We start from the raw sequence: 23409 nt of genomic DNA on the forward strand, positions 1-23409 counted from the left end.
CATTAAAACATAGAAGGGCAAATTTGGTCCATGGCATTTTTCTGCAAAATAGCTTGCCTTGAAAATTGCATTTAGTTAACAGGCAAGCACACTGGCCCTCTTAATGATGTAAACATGAAGAGATTCTTAATTCTGCATTGTGCCTAATACTTTAAGAAGCTTCCCTTGTAAATCTATTTTCAAATAAAGTGTTTTACTTACACAGAATGCCAAACAAGCTTTTGTGCCCCAACGTGAACTCCTAAAATACCAAAAATGTTGCAGTGTTTATTAAGTCTGCTATTTGCCTGAGATGACAGATAAGGAAGGAGTACTGTGGATGGTCCTGAATTAAAACCATCCTTTTAATTAAAAATTAGATTTCTTGTAAGTGCAAATGAAACTTAAAATAACATACTGACCATGACAGGCTCCACAGTAATTAATTCAATTCACTACTGGAAGCTATTCCTAATTTAGCAATGAAATTTGCACAATAACTTATTAAGACAATAAAATTGCTATACAGTAGTGACTTTCTATGCTACTCCTACTTTTCTATAAAATCTATTTTTATTTAGTTGAGAAATTTGGATGGCAATTAATCACAAGCCCATTTATGACACGGTTTGCTGCCTTCCCCAGGACAAGATGCACAAACCTATACAGGCCCATTATACAAAGAAAACAGAGCACTGTTCAACCATGTGAGCAAAATTAAACATATGCACAAAAGCGGACATTGTACAGTTGTTCTGACAACCCTACAGTGCTGCTGGGTGGGTCTCCTGGGAGGGAGATGGGTAGAACTGGCAGAGCAGCCCACAGACACGCGTGCTCAGCGTGGGCAGGGTGGGCCGCGCCGCTCAGCCCCGCACAGCGCTGGGCCACAAAGAGCGTAAAGGCATAAAAGGTTCTGGTGTAAAGCAGAGGAAAAGTCATGCTCCAAGCAAAAACTGGTCAAGGCAGCCGAGATGCTCACTGCCCTTATGCCTGAGTAAAAGGCTGTGACTAGATGTAATCGTCAGCTCATCCGTGCATGCAGTCATCAGTGCTAACTTACTTCTGCAGGAGGTGCAGACATCAGACTGACTTTCTGCAGGGACTGCAGCTCCCGTATCAGTGGATGACTTCCTCATCTACTCTTACTTTTCAAACTAAAGCCAAACTAATCTATATAATATTTGAATAACCGTATTGTATAACAAGTACTGATATTAAAATAAATATATATATATTTCTTTCCCTTTCCTCCCACTGAAACTCAGAATTTTAAACTAAAGTAACTGTGACTGCATATGAAATTATGAAAACTGTAATTTCTACTCAAACATTAAAGAGCATATGGATGACCAGGCTTAGCAGAGAGTGAACCCCTGAGGCTGGTGAGCGTTCTTAGCAGGGCATTCCAGCCCAGCATCTAACACATGCTACATCAGCCCCTGGCAGCAGTCCTGTTTTCTCCATGTGAACATTAATGCCATTTTTAGTTACACTTATTCAGGAAGTTTCAATTAGCATTATTTCTTTTGAAGTTAAGAAGCAGACTGAAAGTTGAGAAAGAAGAAATCTGGATTTTCTTTTGTAGTCTCTGACTAAAAACCAGATACAGAGGATGAGATATGCTAATTTTAAAATGCCAGTTATCAGCAATCAAAAATGGAGGGAGGTAGTTGCATCCAAGATTTTCTTATTGCCTTTGTTGAACGTTCCTGTTTGAAAGGCAACTCATGCCTTTCAGATCTAGAAACTAATGAAAAGACACTATATTTAGGTTTAGAGCAAAATTTAGTAAGTTTTATTTTTGCATAAAAACGATATAAGAACCTTGTTTCATTTTCAACTAACTCTTAATTCACACTTAGAGGTGACATGTCACATGTAAAAAATACAACTTAGGAATCTGTGAATGTTGCCTTTACAAATAAAGTTTCAAATTACAAATAACTATTTAAATAGTTAATCTAAATATATTTGTAGAACCTTGCTGAAAAAAAAACTGTGTAAAAACTACATGACACACAAATGTACATAACATATGTACATATACACATGTACACAGTTGCTAATGAGAATGTTTAGTGGAGAACTGAGAATGAGTTGCTTGATACAGTAAAAAAATAGATACATCAAGATTAAAACTGTAACAAAAGATTAAAATAATTTACTTAACCAAAGCTGTTTGCTGACTCAAAGCCATCTACTCCAGCTATCCAGACACACGAGCATTTGTACAACACCACAGTGTACAGAGGCATGAGGAGGAAGAATGCCTGTGTGATCTCAGCACTAATGGAGTGGTAAAATTAGGGTTCCTCTGGGCTCATGACTTAGATCATGCGAGTTCTCTGAAGGATGGGACGAGGCAGAAAACCCCCTCAGGTATTCCCAATTTCACAATAAACAAATCGAAGATAGAGATTTTCTGAAAAACACTGTTACTTAAGCCAACAAAAATCTTTCAGTCTTCATCATTAATACAACCAGCCTATAACACAGCACTGAAACATATCCGGAAATTGAATTATGTTTTCTTCCTTCTCCTCTGAGCTGATCATTATTTGAGCTGCAATTTATTCAGCTGACTTAGTAATAAAACCAGCATAACTGAAAACTTCGGAAAAGCCTAAGAGATTAAGTAAAAAAAATGCTCAGTGATGGAGGATTATCAGGGTTGATGGGAAGTAATGGAAATTTACTTAGGGGAAAAAAAGTTCAAAGATAACAGTTTGAAAGACTGAAAATGAATGGAAAGACCTAAATCAATTTATGTTTCAACACTGAAAAAACTTTTTCCATAAAAATCTCCCAAAACATTTAATTGAAGAGGATAGTATTCTTTTGATAGAATGGATTTAATACACTGATATTAGAAAAAAATATACAATATAAACTCTCTAAATATGTATATATACATTAGTCTCAGATAAAAAGTTTGGATTTTTATATTTAAATTTTATATCAAATACAACAATTTATTAATACTGCCATCCAAACTACTTAGCAAAGAAGAGTCTTTATGGAAAGAATATATTCAAGAAGTAGTAATTGTAAATGACAGTGGTAGAATAGAGATTTGGTACCTATCTCACCTTTCTGATCTTTCAAAGCAGAATTATCTAAAGTCTACAAAAGCCCAACTAAGGCAGGACTCAGCCCAGTCCTCTACTACCCTTTTGCGTATGCTCTCCACACTGTCACCCATGGAAAGGCACTACTTTCAATCAGATCCTCTTAAATTCAATTTTTGAAGAACTGGCTTGTTCTAGTTCAGAGTTTGCCCAGCCACCAATCTTCCAACCATAAGGACTATAACAAAGCATTGCCTAAAACACCAAAATTATCACCATACTGACAATTAAATTTCATTAACCTAAAGAAGAAGTGCAAGAAAACCAAGATTGTTGTTTTATCTTTCCAACCAAAGTAAACACAAAAAGATTCTTATTTTTCCTGTAAGTTTAAAATTCTGTAATAAATGATTCCTACATTTTAATACACTTTATCCAAAAACTGAATTGGCCACCTTAAACTTCCTAAAACAGGGTTGATAATAAAAACTTATTTGAAAATTTGCTATGATCAGCATATTCTAGCCAGGAGGAAAACTCCAATGTAAGTCAAGATAGCTGTCTGCCAACTGAATTGGTTTTGAAAAAAGGCTGCAGTTAATGCTGTTATCCACTAAGTGGCATTATCAACTCAAACACCTACATTTGACAAAAAATAGTACAGTGCATTTTACCTCCTACAAACAAATTGATATAAAGTATTTTCTTTGGATGATTCATTTTATTGAAGTTTGTCATAAATTTAAGCATTGTTCTAAATAGTCAAATGTATTAATAAACCAACATTACCAATTTACTTTTCACATCAGGACATTTCTAAATATTTAGCAGGATGGTCAGGTTAGAAATAAAACTATCATGACAGACATATTAAACAAAGCAACCAAAATATCAGAATAATGTGAGCTCAAATTAGGCACATAAATGTATAATAAAGTTTTTTAAAAGTATCTGGGATTTCAGAAGTGCTGTGTACCAACAATTCCAGTATTTCCTGTTGTGAAGTGTGAAAGTACCAAAAGTCACACCAGATGTTTACTTTAAACACTTTAAAAAAAAGTAAACCTAACAGATTACATAAAAATTGATGCTACCTGATGCTAGGGGGTGTTTAAAAAATTACAATTGGGAAAGTAAGAAAAGTATTATGTTTCACTAATTATTTAAGGATTAGTTTTCAAAATGTTATTTAAGGATTAATGACTGTAAATATAGTTTTTGAAGAAATGTTTACTGGCAAAATGCATTTAGGAACAGTGTAAATAGAATAAAAAAGTATTAAAACAGAACTCTCATTTTAACATAGTTTTTTCTCCCCCCTATTTCTATAGTTTGTCGCCAGTCTTTTATCACTGTCAATTTGTTCATACATAAACAGCTACTGAAAATAAAGGGGAAAAAAAAATTATTACTGTATACAAAGTATAGGAAAATTAAATAAGCAACTACTTCTGTCTCTCTGCCTCATCAAAGCATATATTTTAAGCTTGTGCAATGAACTCAAAATTCTGAGCATACTTCAATGATACAAGGATCAAGACATTCCTATTTTTTTTTAAGTGATTTTTTTCCCCTTTCTGTCCACAGAGGAATTGCATTAGGACATAGTCCTTTTTCCCTACATCCGCCTACAAGAAACATTTGCTGCATGTCAGCGACTCCAAAACCAAATTGTTTACAATTAACTCAAAAAGCCATTAAAAAAATTGTTTCTTTGTTCCAGTTGGAAAGAGAGACAGCCAGATGTGTGGCTTGTTGATCTTGCTCTTTTCTGACCTCTGAGTGTAGGAAGAACTGCAGCTGAGGAAGGAAGTCAGCAAGTTGTGTTAACGAAGGTGAGCATTGCAAAATAAAAAAAAAAGTTTGCAATTTTTTTTTCATGAAAGAAAAATCTCTTTCAAAGAGTTTTTTATTAAAAAAAAAAAAGATAACACAAAGCCTTATTTTTTGCTACTGGTGAAAAATTAGATCCTTTTTTTCAGGTGAAGTCAATAGAGTCTGTGACTTTTGCTACACTTGAAAAATTCTACCCTTAATTTTCAAGAACTTCATGAAGTTTCACTGCTGTAATTAGCAAACATCTCATCGTTAACACCTGCCAGGAAACCATGCTCCTCTGCGGATTCAAAATTCAGGAAAAGTGTTGTAATTTTAGGCTCTCACTGACTCAAATTCTACCTCTACAGACCAAAATCAGGCCAAAAACTGAATTCCAGATTAAGAGAGTGCCTACTTCTTTGGAAAACACATCTGGTCAACAACACAAGGCAACCAACTACAGTTACCACAGTACCTTTTTTTCACATTTCTCCCTGAAATATGTTTATGCATTATATCTGTAAAACACCTGGCAATGAATTAACTTGTAATTTATGTTGAAAACTTCATTACATGGTACTCCACATGATGGTACAGAACATGCCTGTACAAGATATTCTGCGAGCATAAAGAACAATCTCTCAAAAACTGCCCAGTAACAGATGTGAAACATTATCATCTTGTTTCTGAACTTTGAATTATTTTCTAAAAAATTTCTAAAATGCATTCTAAAGTTCTACAACCACACTGCTCCTCATTTTATCAAGTTAGCTGAGAAGTTAGTAGAAGTTATCATGGCCTAAGGATTCCTAAGGACACATTTGCATATGAAGTACAAACTCACTCCAGAGATTCAGCTTTAGATATTAATTCTGTCACCTAAGCATCAATCCAGATGCCTCATGCAGTTAGTGAAGCTGCCCAAATGTACTCTAGGCAATTTAACATTAGGTTAAATGCTTGATGTTGCTCTTCCTGCATTGCTAAACTTCATCTTAACAGCTCATGCTAGTTTTGGTAGAAAATTATGCCTAACTTTGTCAACCAGTTATTATTTTAAGAACATACTTACCATCCAAAGACGTGAATAATGTCATCGTAGTTCCATCTTTCCACTTAAGTTTACTGTTGCATTATTTAATAATGAAACTTTCCCATGTACTCTTAGAAAACAGGAAATTGAACATGAAAACTAGTTTACTCTTTCCACCCCACATTCTTGTGCCCTATAAGGTCATGTAAAAACCAACATTAATAGATCAATATACACATGCATATATACACACAAAACCATTTCTGCGAACAGTTATACAAATATTTAATCTGATAAGAAAATTCAAATTCTGGAGAATTAAAACAATATTTCATGTCATATTTTTCAAAACAGTTGTAAGGGATGCTGGTAATTTTAAAAAACAGCTAACAAGATTCAGTCCTTCTCTTTGCACTAGGAGAAATGAAAAACCTTATCATGTAAGCCTTTCAGCACAGTTCAAACAGCTCACAACTGTAAGCACAAATAATTGATTCTGCTGCATTAGTATATAGAAATTATTATTAGCTTGTCACTTCCATATTAAAATTTAGTTTTCAGAACCTTTTCTTTAGGAAAAAAATTGTTTAGATGCTTCTGTAGTCCATATTTTGTCATAGCCTTCTGAAAGAGTCAATCTTTAAGGTCATTAAAGGCATATTTAAAGGCTTCATTTTGAAAAAAATAACTTGCCTTAATATCTGTAAAAGGTCTCTAATAGCAAACAGTTAGGATTTCAAAAACTTATCAGGTAAAAAAAATTACTAAAAAGTTTTCCTACCAGTTGATTATTTCCTGCTAATGGAATTAATAAAAGCCATGAACTAGACTGTAGTAATACTAACTTTGTATGGACTAAATTTAAAAGAATCCATAATTTAACAAATCTGTTTCCTCATTTCACATTCCTTGCTTCTTATAATTTCCTGTTTCTTCTGACATGTTAAGAGTGTTTCTCTCCATTCCTACCATTTTTCCTATTATTAGTCCTTTTCGCTCTATTTGCCCTGTCTCTAAGATCTCCCTTCAGCTAATCTCAGTGCCCACTACTAGGGTGGATAAACCCATGCAGAGCACTCATTTCTGAGATCCTCTCCAGATTAGAAAGATTGTCCTTCATTTAAAAATTAGAACAGGCCTTAAATTTTAGTTGAAATGCTATCCTGATAAAATGTAATACGTCTGTCATGTACATAATTTCTATTCTAAATTCCATATGCCTGTAACAAAATAGAAGGCTGGAAGGCCTTTTAAAGGAGAAAATTAAGTGTAAAAATAGAATACACAAAGCAGTTTCACTGGTTAAGTATACAGCCCTTACAAGTCTCACATCATTAGTTTACAAGGTAGAGAAGAATAATTTCCTACACTGCAGAAACTGTCAAAGCTATGATTATAACCTTTAATCTTAATAAATCTTTCCTTCCACGCCTCACATCCAACCTTCTCCCTTGGACCTGGGTTTGTTCACCCATCCGAGTGAAAAGAAACTGGAATATTTCTGTCTTTCAACTACACCAGTTCCACATTCACCAGAATCCTTTGTGGTCTGAAATTAATGGATTTCTGCACTTTCAAAACTCCTCTACAAACAGCTTTATTGCTTCCGAACAAACCTCCACATGATTAGCAACCACCTTCACTTTGGTAGACTGCCACTGAGATCCCTGCCTTCACTTGGGTACTGAAAATCTGCTTTGATAGAAAGCCAGTCAGGCTGCTGCTATGTTGGGCTTCTTTTTACCTGCAACAGTTTGAAGTTTTTGTGGTCATTTGCCCATAGCATCACTGCTTGGATGCCTCTCATGGCAGCTGAATTAATGTCAGAACTCACTGTTACCATAGGGTTAGCTTAAGGAGTCCTTTCCATACTCAGTGGTTTCCATCTCTTTGAGAAATCACCAAGTGAAAGCTACCATCTCACACAGACTTACTTCCCAAAATAAAGTAAGATATTATTCCTTTTCAGATTTTAATTGTTACATGCTGCAACTGCCCACCTCAAATGTCATGTCCGCTTCATGTTTCCCAGCAGTCCAGAACGGGCTGGCAAACAGCAGTGAATTTGGGTCAGAACCACCAGAACTGGCACCTCCGACTTGTAGCTCTGGAGCCCTGGCACATAGCTGACCACAACTTGGCCACATGTGAAGTGTGACACTGACATCTCCCTTCTCTTCCATATCATCTAAGCAGTAAACATAAGTAGCCAAATTGACATGACTTCTAGTATTTCACTAAGGAGAAGGTGGTAATCTTCAGTGACATATTCTCTTGTAATTACATCTACAGATCAAAACCTTCTAGCTCTTCTCCATCATCCTCTGCTTCTTCCTCAGATACTGAAGTCTGCAGCTGTTCACAACCCCTTCATAGCCTTCCTCACGTATGAAACCTTTTATTGGAGCAGAGAGAAGCAGGAATAAAACAATTTGTTGCTGCAAGTACTGGCAAATGATTTCCTTGTGTCGACACCAGTTCTTGTTTGCATCCACAGTGTGCTGATGCAGAGGTCTAAACTGACAGAAAATTAATCCTCCATGAAGTCTTTGCAATCTCATAGATTTTCAGCACCAAATTCCCTAAACCAGCACATCCTAGGTGAGAGCAGGTGTTGATGCAAGAGAAGAAGCAGACAGAACTGAACCACTACTTTGAATGGCTACAAGAGAGTCAAACAACGATGTAGATGATTTTATTTTACCCGATCATAAAACTACTTCTCATACATAGACAGACCATGAAGACTTGCTGGTGTGGCTTCTCTCAGGGAATGTAAAGATTTAGTACAACTGAACTGTTATTACTTAAAATCTCAAATAACATTGGACTCATTCAACAAAGACATGAACACCTTGTACAAAGTCCAGTATATTGCACCCTTTAGCATTCTCACAATTCATGTATAAAAGAAAAGGGTTACTTAACACAAACACATAGTTATATCTTACCTAGAAATACAGTGGTTCCAATTCACATTCAAAAATCCAAAGAGGTGAAGCTAAACAGTCAATGGCCGTCTGTCATGAAAAACATTCAAGATTACACTTGGGATCAGCCTGCTTTTCCTTCTTTCAATTTTCAGATTAAACTTTCTAGCATAAAAAGGAAATATCCATGGAAAACAGAAATTATTCTTTTCAAAGTGAAATTTATAACAGCCAACATTTTTTGAAGGAATATCAGGAAAAAATGCTACTGGGTTGCAATGATCATGTACTTACACTAAATTTTATCCCATGTAACTCTGTAGAACAGATTCAATTTATTTTGGATTTTATACTGAGCTGATGCCAAGACTGGTATAGCCAAAGGAAAATAATGTTCACTGGTATACATTATACTAAGAATTAAAAGAAATAATAATGAACCAATTAAAATGCAAATACATTTCCAAAACATTTAATGATGTATTATAAAGGCTGTATTTATTTAAAACAATATTTACATTGAAAGAAGTCTGGATAAAGAGGCTCTAAGTTCAGAAACTAATTTTCCAATCTTTTGAAACTACTGAAATAAAGAATATAATTAAAATGCCTAACAGTGATCATTTGATTCTGCAAGTGTTAGAGGGGGGAGGTTGAGAGAAAAGCAAGGGGACCAGGTCCTTCATAAGGATCTATGGATGAAACTATTCTTATGTTATTTTTTCAACTCTCTAAATAAAATAACTTAGAGATGGAAGTTTGCTCCCAGACCAAAGGTGAACTCAAGAAAAAGAAATCTGCTACAGAAGGCATGGAAGCAAACTTCCATTTCAACCATAACCTCAACAATGCAAATATAACTCTACAAACACTCTTCCTAAATATTATGGTTCATTATCCTCATGACTATGGAAAAACGGAGGTCAAGTCAACAGGTCCATAAAGCAGATGAATTAAGTTTTGGTTTCGAAAACCACATGGTTGCGTTTCTGCAGCTATATTAATGAAGATGTGACTAAAAAATGGTTCTAATCTAACAATGGATTTTTACTCATTTAATTTCAAAATAGTAAGGCTGCTTGATCTCTGCCTAAAGAGGTATTATCTTTTGAAACTTGGAGGTCATGCAGTGTAGATTGTTTATTCCTTCTAAAAATACATTCCTTACTGCAAATTATAGCAATTTATTATAAAAGCAGATTAAATTAAATCAGAATGTAACACTAATTTGCCAAGTAGAGCACCCACATAGGGAACTAATTAGGAATAGCTCCTCTGTGTAAACAAACCTTTGTACCAATTAGTAGCTGGTCAAGTCAGGGAACTCCCTTTCTCTAGGGGAAAAAAAGTCTATTTTCAGCACTGCTTTATTTTGCTGCTGGCTGCAAATTCTCTCCAGTTCTGTAGCAACAGAGGGCGTTTAGAACATGTATTTCAGATATTTTGATGGGAACCTCGTCAAGATTTGGAAAATAAAAAAAGGCAGTAGAAGGCCTAAAAAAAACAATAAACCCACAGAATTAGGACTTCAAAAAGGATGAGAACAAATCCCTTTCTCTGCCTAAGCCAACTCTGTCCCAAGGGTTTACACAAACCAGAACAATAACAATTAAATGATTCAAAACAGTGTAGTAAATGAAAAAAGTACATAGGAAGAAGAATTCTCAGTTGTTGTTCTATAGCAAGGAAAGCAAACAAATAAAAACCTCAAGGTGAGACTATTATGCCCAGATAGCATTTTGAAAGCATCAGTTAGGTGAAACAGAAAAACTACATAACAGGATGCTGTTCAAGGGAAAATGAATATTCATTTATCATTTATGACATTGAAATCTGCTAGACAGCTGTTCTGTGCAAGACAAAGTACCATAGTTGACTCTTACCTTGTTGAAGATGATCCAGCGCCTTCACACAAATTAGATAGAGGCTGCAATCTGTGGATTTAAAAATTTGTTTAAAAGAATTGTTATTAATGAATCTGTTTTAATTACTAAGTAAAAATCAGGAAAGTTACTTAAATGTCTTCAAAACATAGTATTTTTTTTTATTTATTTTTTTATTTATAGCAATGAGTACTGCTGCAATGTATCTTATACTGTGCATTATGCCCAGAGCAAAACATCAATAAATCACATAGCATGGTGCATCAGCGTAGAGGAGTACCGTTATCATGTTTAAGATGTTTAGTTAACTCCTGAGAGTTAAGCAGCTTAGATGGGAGCAGGCAAAGCAGGAACACCTCAGGACAGGGGAGGGGCTGGAAGCACTTCACAGAACCCAGGAAACCACCATTTCTTACAGAGCAGTGATGCAGTAAGACAGAACTTCTGACCCTCCAGCTCTGGTACCATCATTTGCTACAGCATTTACTGGTTGAAGATACATAAAAACATGACCCCTTCCCTCTTGACCCAACAGCAACAAAAATGACAAGCCTGAAGGACTCAAGAATGCCATGACTAATTAAATGAGCATCTGTCAGAAAGTTTCAAAGAGGGTATCCCACATTACCCCATGTTAACTCCCAAGCTACTAAGTTTTTAGTTATTTTCCAAGTTTCATGTAATTAAGGTTAACTGGAAAGAGTGGTTAAGCAACAACACAGTGAGATTCATGGTAAACAGAAACCAATTCAGATTTAATACCAGGAATAAGAGAAAGTGGTAGAACGGAATGGATTAAAATGATGGGAAAGGATTGCAGTAGGAAGAAGAGACTGGAAAGAACAGAAACAAACACTGCAGGTAAAGAAATTGGACTGTGAAATTCAGATGATCAACAAATAAAAAAGGTGGAATTTAGCTTTGAAAGGGCAAGTCTAGCACAGACTATGCTGACGTAACATCAAGTGGCTTTGGAGGAATGTCACAATACAAAAAAATCCTATGTCAGTTTGAGAAAGGAGAGGAAAGTATTTGTTAGATAAATACCTTAAATACATTAATTAAACAATTCAGTATCTCATACCAAAGCACATACCTGCAGAACTGTATGTATTTGAGCTATGACCTGATCTGCTTATTTGATCCACTCCTGAAGGAGTTAATCAGTGTGAAAAGATGAGTTTTTAGTCACTGAAGCCACAGGCAACACAGTTTAATCGAATTCACAACCCATTATCACAAAAAAGGAAACAGAAGTAAAAAGACTTTAATAAGGCAAAAAAGGTACAAAATTTCCTCTTCTTTCTGTAAGTATTAAATGAAAATATTACTAAAAATATCCTAATTTGAGAGCGAAAAACTAGTTCATTCCCTTCAAATGCACAGGACTTATCTCACCAAATTCTACAGAAGCATTTGAACAGATGTATTTTTAAGGAAAATTCATTAATTACAGAAAAAGACTTACAAGTGTAATTATGGCAAAAAGTTGCCGGAAACCTTTAAACTGATTTCAAGGGGAACAGAAAAAATCCAAGCTAAAACTCTATGGAATAAAAATAAAAAATTGTAATAAAAAGTAGCATAAAAGTTGTGAAGTAGATGAAAGAAGATAAAATATATTTGTTATAATGTTTAGAATTTGTATATTGCAAAACAAGACAATTGGATTGTTTTAAAAAAATGTATGTTCATCAGAGCACATAAACATACCGAGCTAATTAGAAATCTTGAGATATAACATGGATCAAAACTAAATTAGAATTTTCTTCAATTATATTAATAATTTCCATACTTTTTACGTTAGAGCAGTTTGTTGTGTTACATAACCTGGCTTATTTGGAGAAATACAGTTTTATATAGAAAAGCTAAATTTTGGAAACAAAAAAACAGCAGCTATCAAGGAGTATCTCCTGTTTAGCTGAGTCATGAAATTACAAAAAGTTTGCAAATTACACAGAATAGCTATCCTAAGCACAACTTATGTAGTAGCTAGCATTGAATTAAATTTTTAACAAAATACACATTACATTCTAGAAGTCTGCTTTTCAATATTTTTTTTAAATTTATCCCAGGTATCCCAGTTTCTTTCAGTCTAAAACAAAATCAAACTAAACCAATCTGAAATAGGATGCAAAAACATCAGTCCAATTCATAGAGTTACTACAATGAATGGGTATGAAATGGGCATTAAAAAAAGACTGTGAACAGATGCCAGGAAGCACTTCTTGTTCCGCAAGCAGTAACTGCATGGAACAGGCTGCAATGCAAGTTCATCGAGGTAAGACATTTGGACTGAGAGAAATGCAATTGAGTGGGAAAGCAAGTGCCATGGGTGAGAAAGAGGATGAACTACTCTGACTGAAGGAGCTTCAAATTTCCAGTTTTGGGTCTTTAAAAAGGAATATTCCTTTAAAAGTGGAGATAAACAGTTTAAGAGTGATATCAGTCTTTCATAGGAAAGCCAGGGGGAATGAATAGGGACAACACTTCAACATGTTTATACAATAACTAAATATCAAGATACTGCTTACAACACACTGACCTAAACACGGGGTGAAGAAACATGTTTATGAGCAACTGCTCTTCTCCTCAGGAGAATTCATAAGTCAGGAAGAAAGGAAAGTGATCATTTCTTAAATACCAGCATGATAAAAATGGACAGAAATAAACAGACACTCTGGAAACCTTAGCAAAAACCTTAACGCTGCTCTAAGGGAAAGACGTCAACGAAGAGGCAAACCATTACATATTAATGCAGAAGAGAAGAATTTTGGTAACATCCAGTAAGTCAATTTATCTCTAGTTAAAATTCATTTATACAATGAAAGACAGAAGTCAATTTGGTACCCTCAGCATAGTAGTCCCAGGGACCTGCTGAGAGCAAAGCTTATTATCCACCCAGGGATTTGAGCAGCTGTAGTCCACAACCAATTTGACTTAAGGCAAAACACAGCTGCTACTTTGAAAGTTTCCTGCTGTGTAAGAAATAATTAAGGCTGTATGATCAGTATTCAACAAAGCATAAATAGCAAAGAAGCTAAATTAATATGACTTCAAATAAAGAGTTAAGTGAAGTTGCATTACAGAATCAACTATATAATGCTGTAGTTCAAAGGTGAAATGGAAGAGTTAAATAAGATGAAGTGTGTGTCAGAGGCCAGACTCTGAATCCTAATTATGCAACCACAATATTATTTCATGCTTTAGAAGTCCTTTGCTCAAAAAGTAAAAAGTACATGTTCCAAAATGAAGTGACAAATCTGTATTTTGATTTAAGATATAAAAAGTAAAAAAGGAGCAGTAGCAGAACACACTTGTCAATGTACGTAATGAAAAAGCACAGGCTCATTAAAGCCTTTACTACCAAGTTCGTACTATTTAAATATTATGCAGAAAGATGTGAGAAATGTCAGTGGTAACACAGGTAATTCAGGGCAGTTCATCCTTAGAGTATCCTGACCCCAGCTTCAATTCTCTCCCAATGCAACCCTCAAACCACAAACAGCATCAGGAACTCCCAGCCCAGGAATGGTGCTTGGCCAGTTCACTGTCCACACAGAGACAGGGACCTGTTTCTGATCACTGGACCACTTCCAGGTGGAGGGATATGTGTCCAGTTCACCAGGCAGCCTACGCCATCCCAACAGCTATTCCTCATCTATAGAAGAGAGGCAGTGAGACAGATGGAAGTGCTCCATAGAGTAGAGTCAACCTGCAAGTTGTCTGTTGGACCAGATTCTGTTATTAGGATGCTAATAGCTTTAACATTGCTTAACAAAAAAAAAATAAAAAAATAAATAACAAAACAAAACCACAAAAAAAAAACTCCCCCACCCTACAGTTTTTCTAAATATAAAGGAAGCAATCAGACAATTAGAAGACGGATGCAACATCTGCTTGAGAAAGTGATTCCCCAGGGAAAACCTAAAGATCATGCCAACTCAGGTCAGTGCTAGCAGGTTGCTATTGCTCCTTTAGTTAAGCTTAGGACAGGGATAAATTTTACAGTACTGCCAGGATATACATCCTCTGGTTGAGGACACTGTAGATGCCACCTGCTTGCATTTAATTTATTCATTCTGATTTAAAATGCCAAGCCATAATCCTTCATAATTATTTTATTTTTTAAAACTAGTACTTTCAAAATGGATAATTACACCTGTGCATTTTCTGGGGCTTTTCTTATAAAAAGAATATGAAACTCAATTGTTCTATGATTTTAAATTGCTCCGGATTATTTTTCCAGCTTCACAGACACAGCTTCTCACAGATTTGATAGAATTCTTTCTCCTACCTTTCTAAACACACAAAGACAATCCTGCCATTGCCTTCCCAAAGAAGCTGCTGAATCCCAGCTTCCTGGAAAGCAGAATCTGTGGCCACATATGTCAGAAAATAAAACAGACCAGGGCACATAGCCACGATTTGGGCTTGGAACCAGCAAGCATGGTACAGATCATGGCTGTACAACTAAAATCCTATCTCTCTAAAACAGCCTAGCCAGATCCAAACAGCCTTTTGGAAAAGATCCATCTCTCCTAACCCCAGAACTATGCTTGGGCATTATCTGGGAGACTGTTAGCTGGCACAGGACAAAACTGTGTCATGAACAGTACTAAAAATGTAACAGTACAGTTGCATGCCATATCCATTCCTTATTTAGTTCCTACTATGAACATGCATCATGATTATAGTAGCCAGTTGCTTCTGGAGAACATCACTTTTAGAAGTTATTTCCATAAGTAGCCAATGCATTGCAGAATTAACAGGTCATCTCTTCCAGGCATTATAATTTCTGTCTTTAATATCACATCCTCACCTAGGTGGTTGTTGCTTTCAAGCCAAGAGAACGGAACCAAATAAACGTCTAACAGTTGAGGACTTGTGTTTCTGCACGTCTTGCATGCGGCACATGTTCAAGTTTGCACTCCTTAGGTTTTGGGGTTTTTTAATGTGTTCAGACAGACTGAAGATGAGCATCTGACTTCTTAATTTCAGCATGCGTGGACAGCTGCCAGTAGAACATTGGCCATGTCAGTGGGTATAGAGTGGGCATAGCTCTACTGACAGCACCCCAATGCACAACAGCTGAGACTCTACTTCTCCAAATTTTACCCACATCAGAGTGGTGGGCAAGGAAATAATTAACTTTACATTATTAGCATTTCAGAAACAAATACGTGCTCTTTTCAATAATTCACAAACTTACATATGTCTTCACAAATTCGTTTCTTTCTTCTAAGTCAGATATCACAACTTACTTAGTTTAAAAATTTTCATGCCCACTTGAATCAAAAAGATTTACCTTTATTTTGCACAAAAAAAAAAAAAAAACAAAAAACAAAACAAAACACGAACATAAGCAAGGAGTCTTTGTAAAAACAACAGAGGCATATAAAAATTTTCCAAAGGAAAACACAACTACCATGGTGCAAATTTCAATGTAAATATTACACTTACCAAGAATGTCTGTTCAAAATTTTGTATAGATATAAGTGATTATGCAGTGTCAGAGTGTACTGAAAAATTACACTGACAGTCCAAAAACATACACCCCTTTCACAACTCCTTACCTATAGATCATCTCCCTACATGCTTCTCCATTCCCAACTCTGCTTACCTTGAAGTAGTCTTACAAACGTAACCGTATTCTGTACTGGGTTTGCATGAGTAGGTTTCGGTAGTGGCAGGGGGGCTACAGAGGTGGTTTCTGTGAGAAGCTGCCAGAAGCTTCCCCCATGTCCAACAGAGCCGATGCAGCTGGCACCAGGACAGACCCACCGCTGGCCAAGGCTGAGCCCATCAGTGATGGTGGTAGTGCCTCTGGAATAACATATTTAAGAAGGGGAAAAAAACCTGCTGTGCAACAGCAGCCGGAGAGAGGAATGAAAATATGTGAGAGCAACAACTCTGTGGACACCAAGGTCAGGGAAGCAGGAGGGGGAGGAGGTGCTCCAGGCACCAGAGCAGAGATTCCCCTGCAGCCCACGATGAAGACCATGGTGAGGCAGGCTGCGCCCCTGCAGCCCATGGAGGTCCATGGTGGAGCAGACACCCACCTGCAGCCCATGGAGGACTCCAAGCAGAAGCAGGAAGATGCCCAAAGGAGGCTGTGACCCCATGGGAAGCCTGTGCTGGAGCAGGCTCCTGGCAGGGCCTGTGGCCTCATGGAGAGAGGAGCCCGTGCTGAAGCAGGTTTGCTGGCAGGATTTGTGACCCCGTGGGAGGGACCCACACTGGAGCAGTTTGTGAAGACCTGCAGCCTGTGGGAAGGACTCGTGTTGGAGGAGTTTGTGGAATAATGTCTTTTGTGGGAGGGACCCCATGCTGGAGCAGGGGAAGAGTGAGAGGAGTCCTCCTGCTGAGGAAGAAGGAGTGACAGAGACAACGGGTGATGAACTGACCACAAGCCCCCATTCCTCATCCCCCTGTGCTACTGCTGGGGAGGAGGTAGAAAAAATCAGGAGCAAAGTTGAGCCTGGGAAGAAGGGAGGGGTGGAGGGAAGGTATTTGAAGATTTGTTCCTTTTCTCATTATCCTACTCTGATTTGATTGGCAAAAAATTAAATTAAGTTCCCCAAGTCGAGTCTGTGTTGCCCATGATGTTAATTGCTTAGTGATCTCTCTGTCCTTGTCTTGATGCACAAGCCTTTCATTATGTTTTCTCCACCCTTCCCAGTTGAGAAGGTGGAGTGATACAGCAGCTTTGTTGGGCACCTGGCATCCAGTCACAGTTAACCCATCTCAGTATTTACAAAACTACATATTATTCTGTAAAACCTTGACGAACCATTTATAACTGCTGGAGTACTGGCTGCCAATCTGGTCTCATGAGTCCACTTAATAACCATCTTCTCCAACCTAATGGTCCCAGATGATGAGCTTGCACACCCTGATTTACTCTAATTGTAGTGCCTTGAACCACAGGTACAACTTGTCTTTCAAAAAGATGAAAAGATGACACATCTACCCCAACAGTGACATCAACACTCGACTAAAGACCATCACTCCAATTAACCAGAAAACACACTATCAGATCTTCCGAGAAAAACAACCAAAAACCTACAACACAACAAGAAACCCTCCCACATAAGTGAAGTAACAAATGTATTAAATCCCAGTGATGATAGCACTGCTGGTATGAGACAGACATCTGTTTCTCACAGATCTTGGCCTACATCCTAGTTCTGATGTGGAAAAAAAATAATAAACCAGCTTAAAAGAAAAAGTTACTTTAGATCCAGAATTAGTATGGTCTTTTTGCTCTGTTCCCAGGATACCTACAGTGACACTAGAAAAGGATGATGCCAGGAAATGACTGCTCATTACTAAGATCTTATTTTTCTCCAGCTCCCTTTGGATTCCTGGACAAAATGCTTTATTTCATATGAAAGTAAATGTTTGTGTCAAAGATCTCCACTTTCCACAGTTGTCAAAGAAAAGAGTCTGGTTTCCACAGGTAAATCCATTCTGCTGTAATTTCTAAACTACCTTGTGTTGGACTGAGCAAGAAGAGGCAGCTGATTTACATGCCCCCATGTCAAACTGTTTCACAGCACCCGTAAATAAAGGGAACGTACAAGGTTGACTAAACCCAACCTGATCAATACTGTGATCAATACTGTGAATCACTGACACAGAGATGGCTTTGAATGAACATGCAGGACATCAGCAGGCAGCAGGGTTGAAGCTGCCCAGTTCGAGACCATCCTGGTGCTGGCTGCACACTCTGATGCTGAATCAGGAGCCCATCAAAGACCACCTCGTAGCCCACAACAGAAGCTGGGTGGAACTTACTTACAGCTGTTAATGCCTTTGTTCTATAGAGAAAATGACCTTCATCAGTGGGAGGGCTATGCTTTTTGTCAGAATATGTCGAAGTCAGGCAACTGACTGTACACTGAAAGACTGCAGAGGCAAGTGGGCTTCAAGGGCTTCTCCAGTCACAGAAAGGCACTGCAATGTCCAGATTTGATTTCTTGTCAAGTCCTCAGAGAATCACCTGAACAATCTTTTTTTTCTGGAAAACTAGAGATTAAACTTTTTAACAGTGCAAAATTAAGCAATAAACTTAGGCATACCTATCTACAGTCACTGGCACAAGATGGGAGAATACCACACGCAGTGATTCTTTAACCACCAGCAGGAAAGTGTCTGCAGGTTTGGAGGACAGCCTAATCCCTGAGAATAGGATTTTCATCTTCTTTCCAAACTCATTTATATCCAAGATCCTGTCCAAATCTCTCATCCATACAGGAAAAAAGAAAAAAAAAAGTTATTAGAAGAATTTAATGGTTTACTTCAATGTAAGTTGAATGAGATACTATCACATACTCTGCTAGTAATACCACCTTAAACACAGAAAGCAGAATGTCTTATATCGTGTACAAGAAAAAGTTACCTGAATAACTCCCCCCACCCCCCATCCTCATCTTGTGATTCTCTCTAAAGCGAGTCATATGGTAACGCTTTTCTCCTTTTATGGGCAAAAAAAAAGGAGAAAGGAAGTCAGCACCCCGAGCGAGACTGAATTGCCACATGAATTAAGAAGCTCAGAGCTGTACTACTATTCACTCATCCCTACCTCAGTGTATTAAGAATATATTCCCCGAGAGGGATAGCATGAATCAACTGCTATTTACGTTATGTATATATAATTACATGTCACCAAGTGTTTCACGCTGAACTCGTCATTAGAGAATGTATGTATTAAAACCTACAAGATAGAGGGCATGTAATATATTTGCATTTGCTTATCTACCACCTCCTTTCTTTGTGTGAATGTCCTGTCAGTAGCACGTGAAACAGCTGTAGTCATGGTATGATTCAAAGCATCTGTTAAAATTATAGTACGTTCTGCCACATGAATTTCCATATGTGTCCCACACCACCCCAGTGCCCACCACCCAAACGCTGCTCAGTCCACCTTCCTTTTCTTCAGCAGCTCTACCAGACAGAGTCAGGGAAAGATACTAATGTTCTGACTTACTGAAGTTGACTTTTTTTGAGAACTGTGGAAATTTCATTATCTCAGCACTAGGGAAAGGTAAATGACATACAGAATTTCTTATGTATCAAGCAAGAAAGGAATAAAAGCATTATTGTTCTTTTATCAATAGAAAGAAAGAAATCATTGTTTCTGCCTTAATAACCAATATTAGAGTTAAAAGCCTAAATCATGAGGATTCCTACCTATAAACAGCTAAAGAATTGAGAAATTATAAGGAAACCTATCTCCTCTTCATGCACAGGTGATGGGATCAAGAATCTGTAGGAAGTCCCATCTCCTGCCCCAGCCCAGGCGATGGGATGCATCAGCCAGACCACCACAGGGTACCCACAGCCAGGTGCAGGACACCACACACATCTGCTGCGGAGTCAAGGAACCTATTTGTCAGCCTTTCCAGTACCCATTCTTGATTCAGAACCACTTTGCTTTCCCTCAGCTGTTTATGTGCAGTCATTCCATTTTACTTGAATATCACAACTTAATATCTGACTGCTTTGTTTGGGAGTGATCTTGAATTCAATTACATGAGTTATGCTTGCTGGGTCACAGACCATGCATCAGAGTTAAAATACAGATAAGCATTTCCAGGGTCTGAGTCTCTGTCCTTAAAACTATTCCTTTTTTTTTTTTTTTTTCCTTAAGGAAGGAAACAGTTTCCCTGCTTATCAGATCATTATCAGGTCAGATCAGATGAACAAAACAGCAGAGTTCAGTAAGGAGTTTAAAATAATCCTATCATTTTCTGAAGTCTAACATTGCTCTTACACAGAAAATGAAGTTTGTTAAATATATGCATATATGTATTCCTTATTGTTAAAGATTACCATTTGCTCCTTGGAAGCTTTGAAGTGTTACCAGTGTGTATTTATTTCTCTTTTGACAAATGTAATTTCAGTATAAACATGGAATATTTCTTTAAAAAGTAGTATTTTAACCTGTAGATGTCCCTTTGCCTTATGAATAAATTAGAAGACACTGAATAACAGCAACCGCAAAAGTACAAACACTTTATTACAATTGTGGTGACTCAGACTGCCAGGATTTGGCAGCCCACAGTGTTCCTCAGCAGCAGAACAAAAGGGGATTTTTTTTGGCAGATTTACTTTTAGTTCAGTAAAGGACAACATGATATTGTCTATGCCATAATAAATCAAAATCTCAATAAAACAAAGGCGTAAGTAGTCAGACCCAAATCATTTTTTGTCTCGCAATATAAAAACAGACAAGCAGATTATCTATACATCTAAAGACTCTGTGTGCACTCTCCCTGTCTTTGGGGGAAAAAATAAAGTAAAAGTAGTAAGATTATCCAGTTGCAGAAATATGAATCAGTTTTACAGGCAACATATTCCCAGAATACTTCAAGATCAGGAAATATTTTGTGCTTTCCTCTAGAATACAAGAGATGTTGATGCAAAATAGTATGCAGATTTTTTAACACCTTCTCTAATTAAAAACATAAACCCCCTAGACCCAAGTATCACACTCTAACAAAATCTCTCAAGTATTCAGAGCATGAAACACATTTTGAGAGAGACTCATTTTCCAGCATCCCCATCATGATCTCATTTGGAACAGCAAACTGTCCCCGCAGTAATTGGTATTACAGAGCATTGCTGCAGCACAGCCTTGGGAGAGGGTGAGGGAGGTGCCCCAGTCTTACAAGGCATTCCTGCTTTAATAATAAAAACATAGGAAAAATGGTCACAGAAAATCAGCTCCCATTTCCACTGCCGCCATCAATTATTAGGGAGATGATGACAGACTTATTTCCAGAAGCTTCTAAAGATGCCAACGTCGATCATGAAATCTTTATCTGAAGGAGTCAACAACAGTCTACAGATGATCCTTGAAGCAAAACACTGTGCAATTACAAAGCAATACAGTACAAGGAGTCAGACTGTGTATATGTGGGTGGGAGAAAGTATAACAGACAAAATTAGGCTGTTTCTAGAAATAAAACACAACAAATTTAACAATCTAGCCTTCCAAAATCTAAACAGGTTTGAACAACTCTAAGGAATATTATAAAATTTTCCCCTCACTGTTGCCTCCCTCCCCCAATTTCCACAGCATTAAACAAACCCCCCTCCAAAAAATCAGGACCAGCAAATCATCTGTACCAAATAAATACCACTGCACATCGCTCACGGAGGCTATTTAAACACAATTCTGGAATCAATTTACTGGAGATAGGATCATATGGATCAGTTACCAGAGAGAATTTTCCTTCTTCTCCAAAACCAATTCAGCTCTGTAAATGGCACCATTATGCAGCATTTCCATACCAGCTAACAACCAACAGTAATGAATTTTTGCCCCACAGCTCCACACCACTATTAATATGCATGAGAAATATCAGAAGATGAACTTTCTCTCTATCTTCCCAGAAAGCCATTAACTCAAGCTAACCTTCCAGACTTGATCTGGGGCAGCTACAAAATGAAAATTATAATGATTGGGCTAGGTACCAAATAGACTCACAGTAAAGAAAACAGAAAGAAGGTTTTCTTTGAAATGACTTTGAAAAGCAAGAAAACAACGCCTTCCTCCCACTTCTCAGTCTAACGACATTCAGCCTAAGCAACAATAGTCTTGGGACACTACTGGGCTCAATTCAGTTGCAGAGGCAAATAGTACCAAGCAGTCTTAAAATATTCCACCTTCCTAGCAGGTACTAGTTCAATTAGGACTTGTGTTTTCTGGCTGTCTTGCATCTGCTAGCCAAGCATAGATGCAGTGGATATCTTAAAGCATCTCAGTAAGGACAAGATGCCTATGCTGGACAACTGAATCAGACTAGGTTCAAATTGTGTTCTAATCCCAAAACAAAGACTTTTTCCTGAAGGGAACCTCAGTCTTGCCAAAATCTGGCCTTCATCCCCCCAAAATCTACACTTTTCTTAGATTTACCTGTCCATATGAGACCAGAAGCACAAAATGGACTCACAAGAGAATTTTGAGCATGGCTACAATAAATTTGGTTATATAATGGCAATTAAGATAACTGGGATAGTAAGCAGGAAGCCATCTAACCTAATAGGAAACATAGTTGTGAAGGCTGTACCTTAAATGTCACCTATCCTGGAAGCTCAAGTGGTACCTATGTTATTAAAAAAGGTTGTAAAACCCTCAGACCTCCCCAGAAGCAAGACACAAAGTCATCCCTTTCACAGGCTGATGAGGAAAGGAGTCATGTAATTTTGAAGTTTTGGATGAGAAAGTAGGAGCATGTCTCCAAGCACCACTGAGCAATTTAAAAGCATCAGGAAAGCAACCACAAAGGAAGTAAAAGTGGGTGGTAGGCTCTTTCCAGGTTGAGAGGCTGGCTCACAACCACAGCTCTGCATGCCGGCGTTGTGCCCTAACCCAAAGACTATAGTCTGTCCTAGACTACTCCCGCTGAAGCTATGAAATGGAAAAATATTTACTGGACGAAAGAATTAAACACCCATAGAAACCAGATTTCCCTCACCTGAATGCCTTAATCACAGGGCAGGAGTCACTCTCCCTCTGGCCTAATTATGTTTTTCAAAGTAACACAGTTGCAGGTGAAATAAAGGACAGCTTATGGCATGCTGCTTGTTGCACTCTGCTGAGAAGAGGGAGATGTGAGCAAGCTGAAAAGGGAACTGAGAATCAGGCTTCACATTTCATGAGTAAGGGATGTAACTAATGCACC

The 23409-nt window shown here is 37.4% G+C and overlaps 1 protein-coding gene across 3 annotated transcripts in view; it reads right to left on the reverse strand.

The window, feature by feature from the left end:
* Positions 1 to 23409, reverse strand: part of CYRIA (CYFIP related Rac1 interactor A) — a 57933-nt gene that overhangs the window by 29789 nt on the left and 4735 nt on the right. For 2 of the 3 annotated variants that reach the window (XM_033004530.2, XM_033004531.2), the window contains exons 2-3: positions 10715 to 10765; positions 8853 to 8921 (exon numbers count right to left, since the gene is read on the reverse strand). The gene's annotated coding sequence lies outside the window, so the exon portion shown is untranslated. Of the gene's footprint in view, positions 1 to 5940; positions 6032 to 8852; positions 8922 to 10714; positions 10766 to 23409 lie in introns of all 3 variants that reach the window. The other variant, XM_033004532.2, reaches the window with a different exon arrangement.

The sequence above is a fragment of the Tyto alba genome, unplaced genomic scaffold (assembly GCF_018691265.1).
Source record: "Tyto alba isolate M040663 unplaced genomic scaffold, T.alba_DEE_v4.0 Super-Scaffold_40, whole genome shotgun sequence".
Lineage (NCBI taxonomy): Eukaryota > Metazoa > Chordata > Aves > Strigiformes > Tytonidae > Tyto > Tyto alba.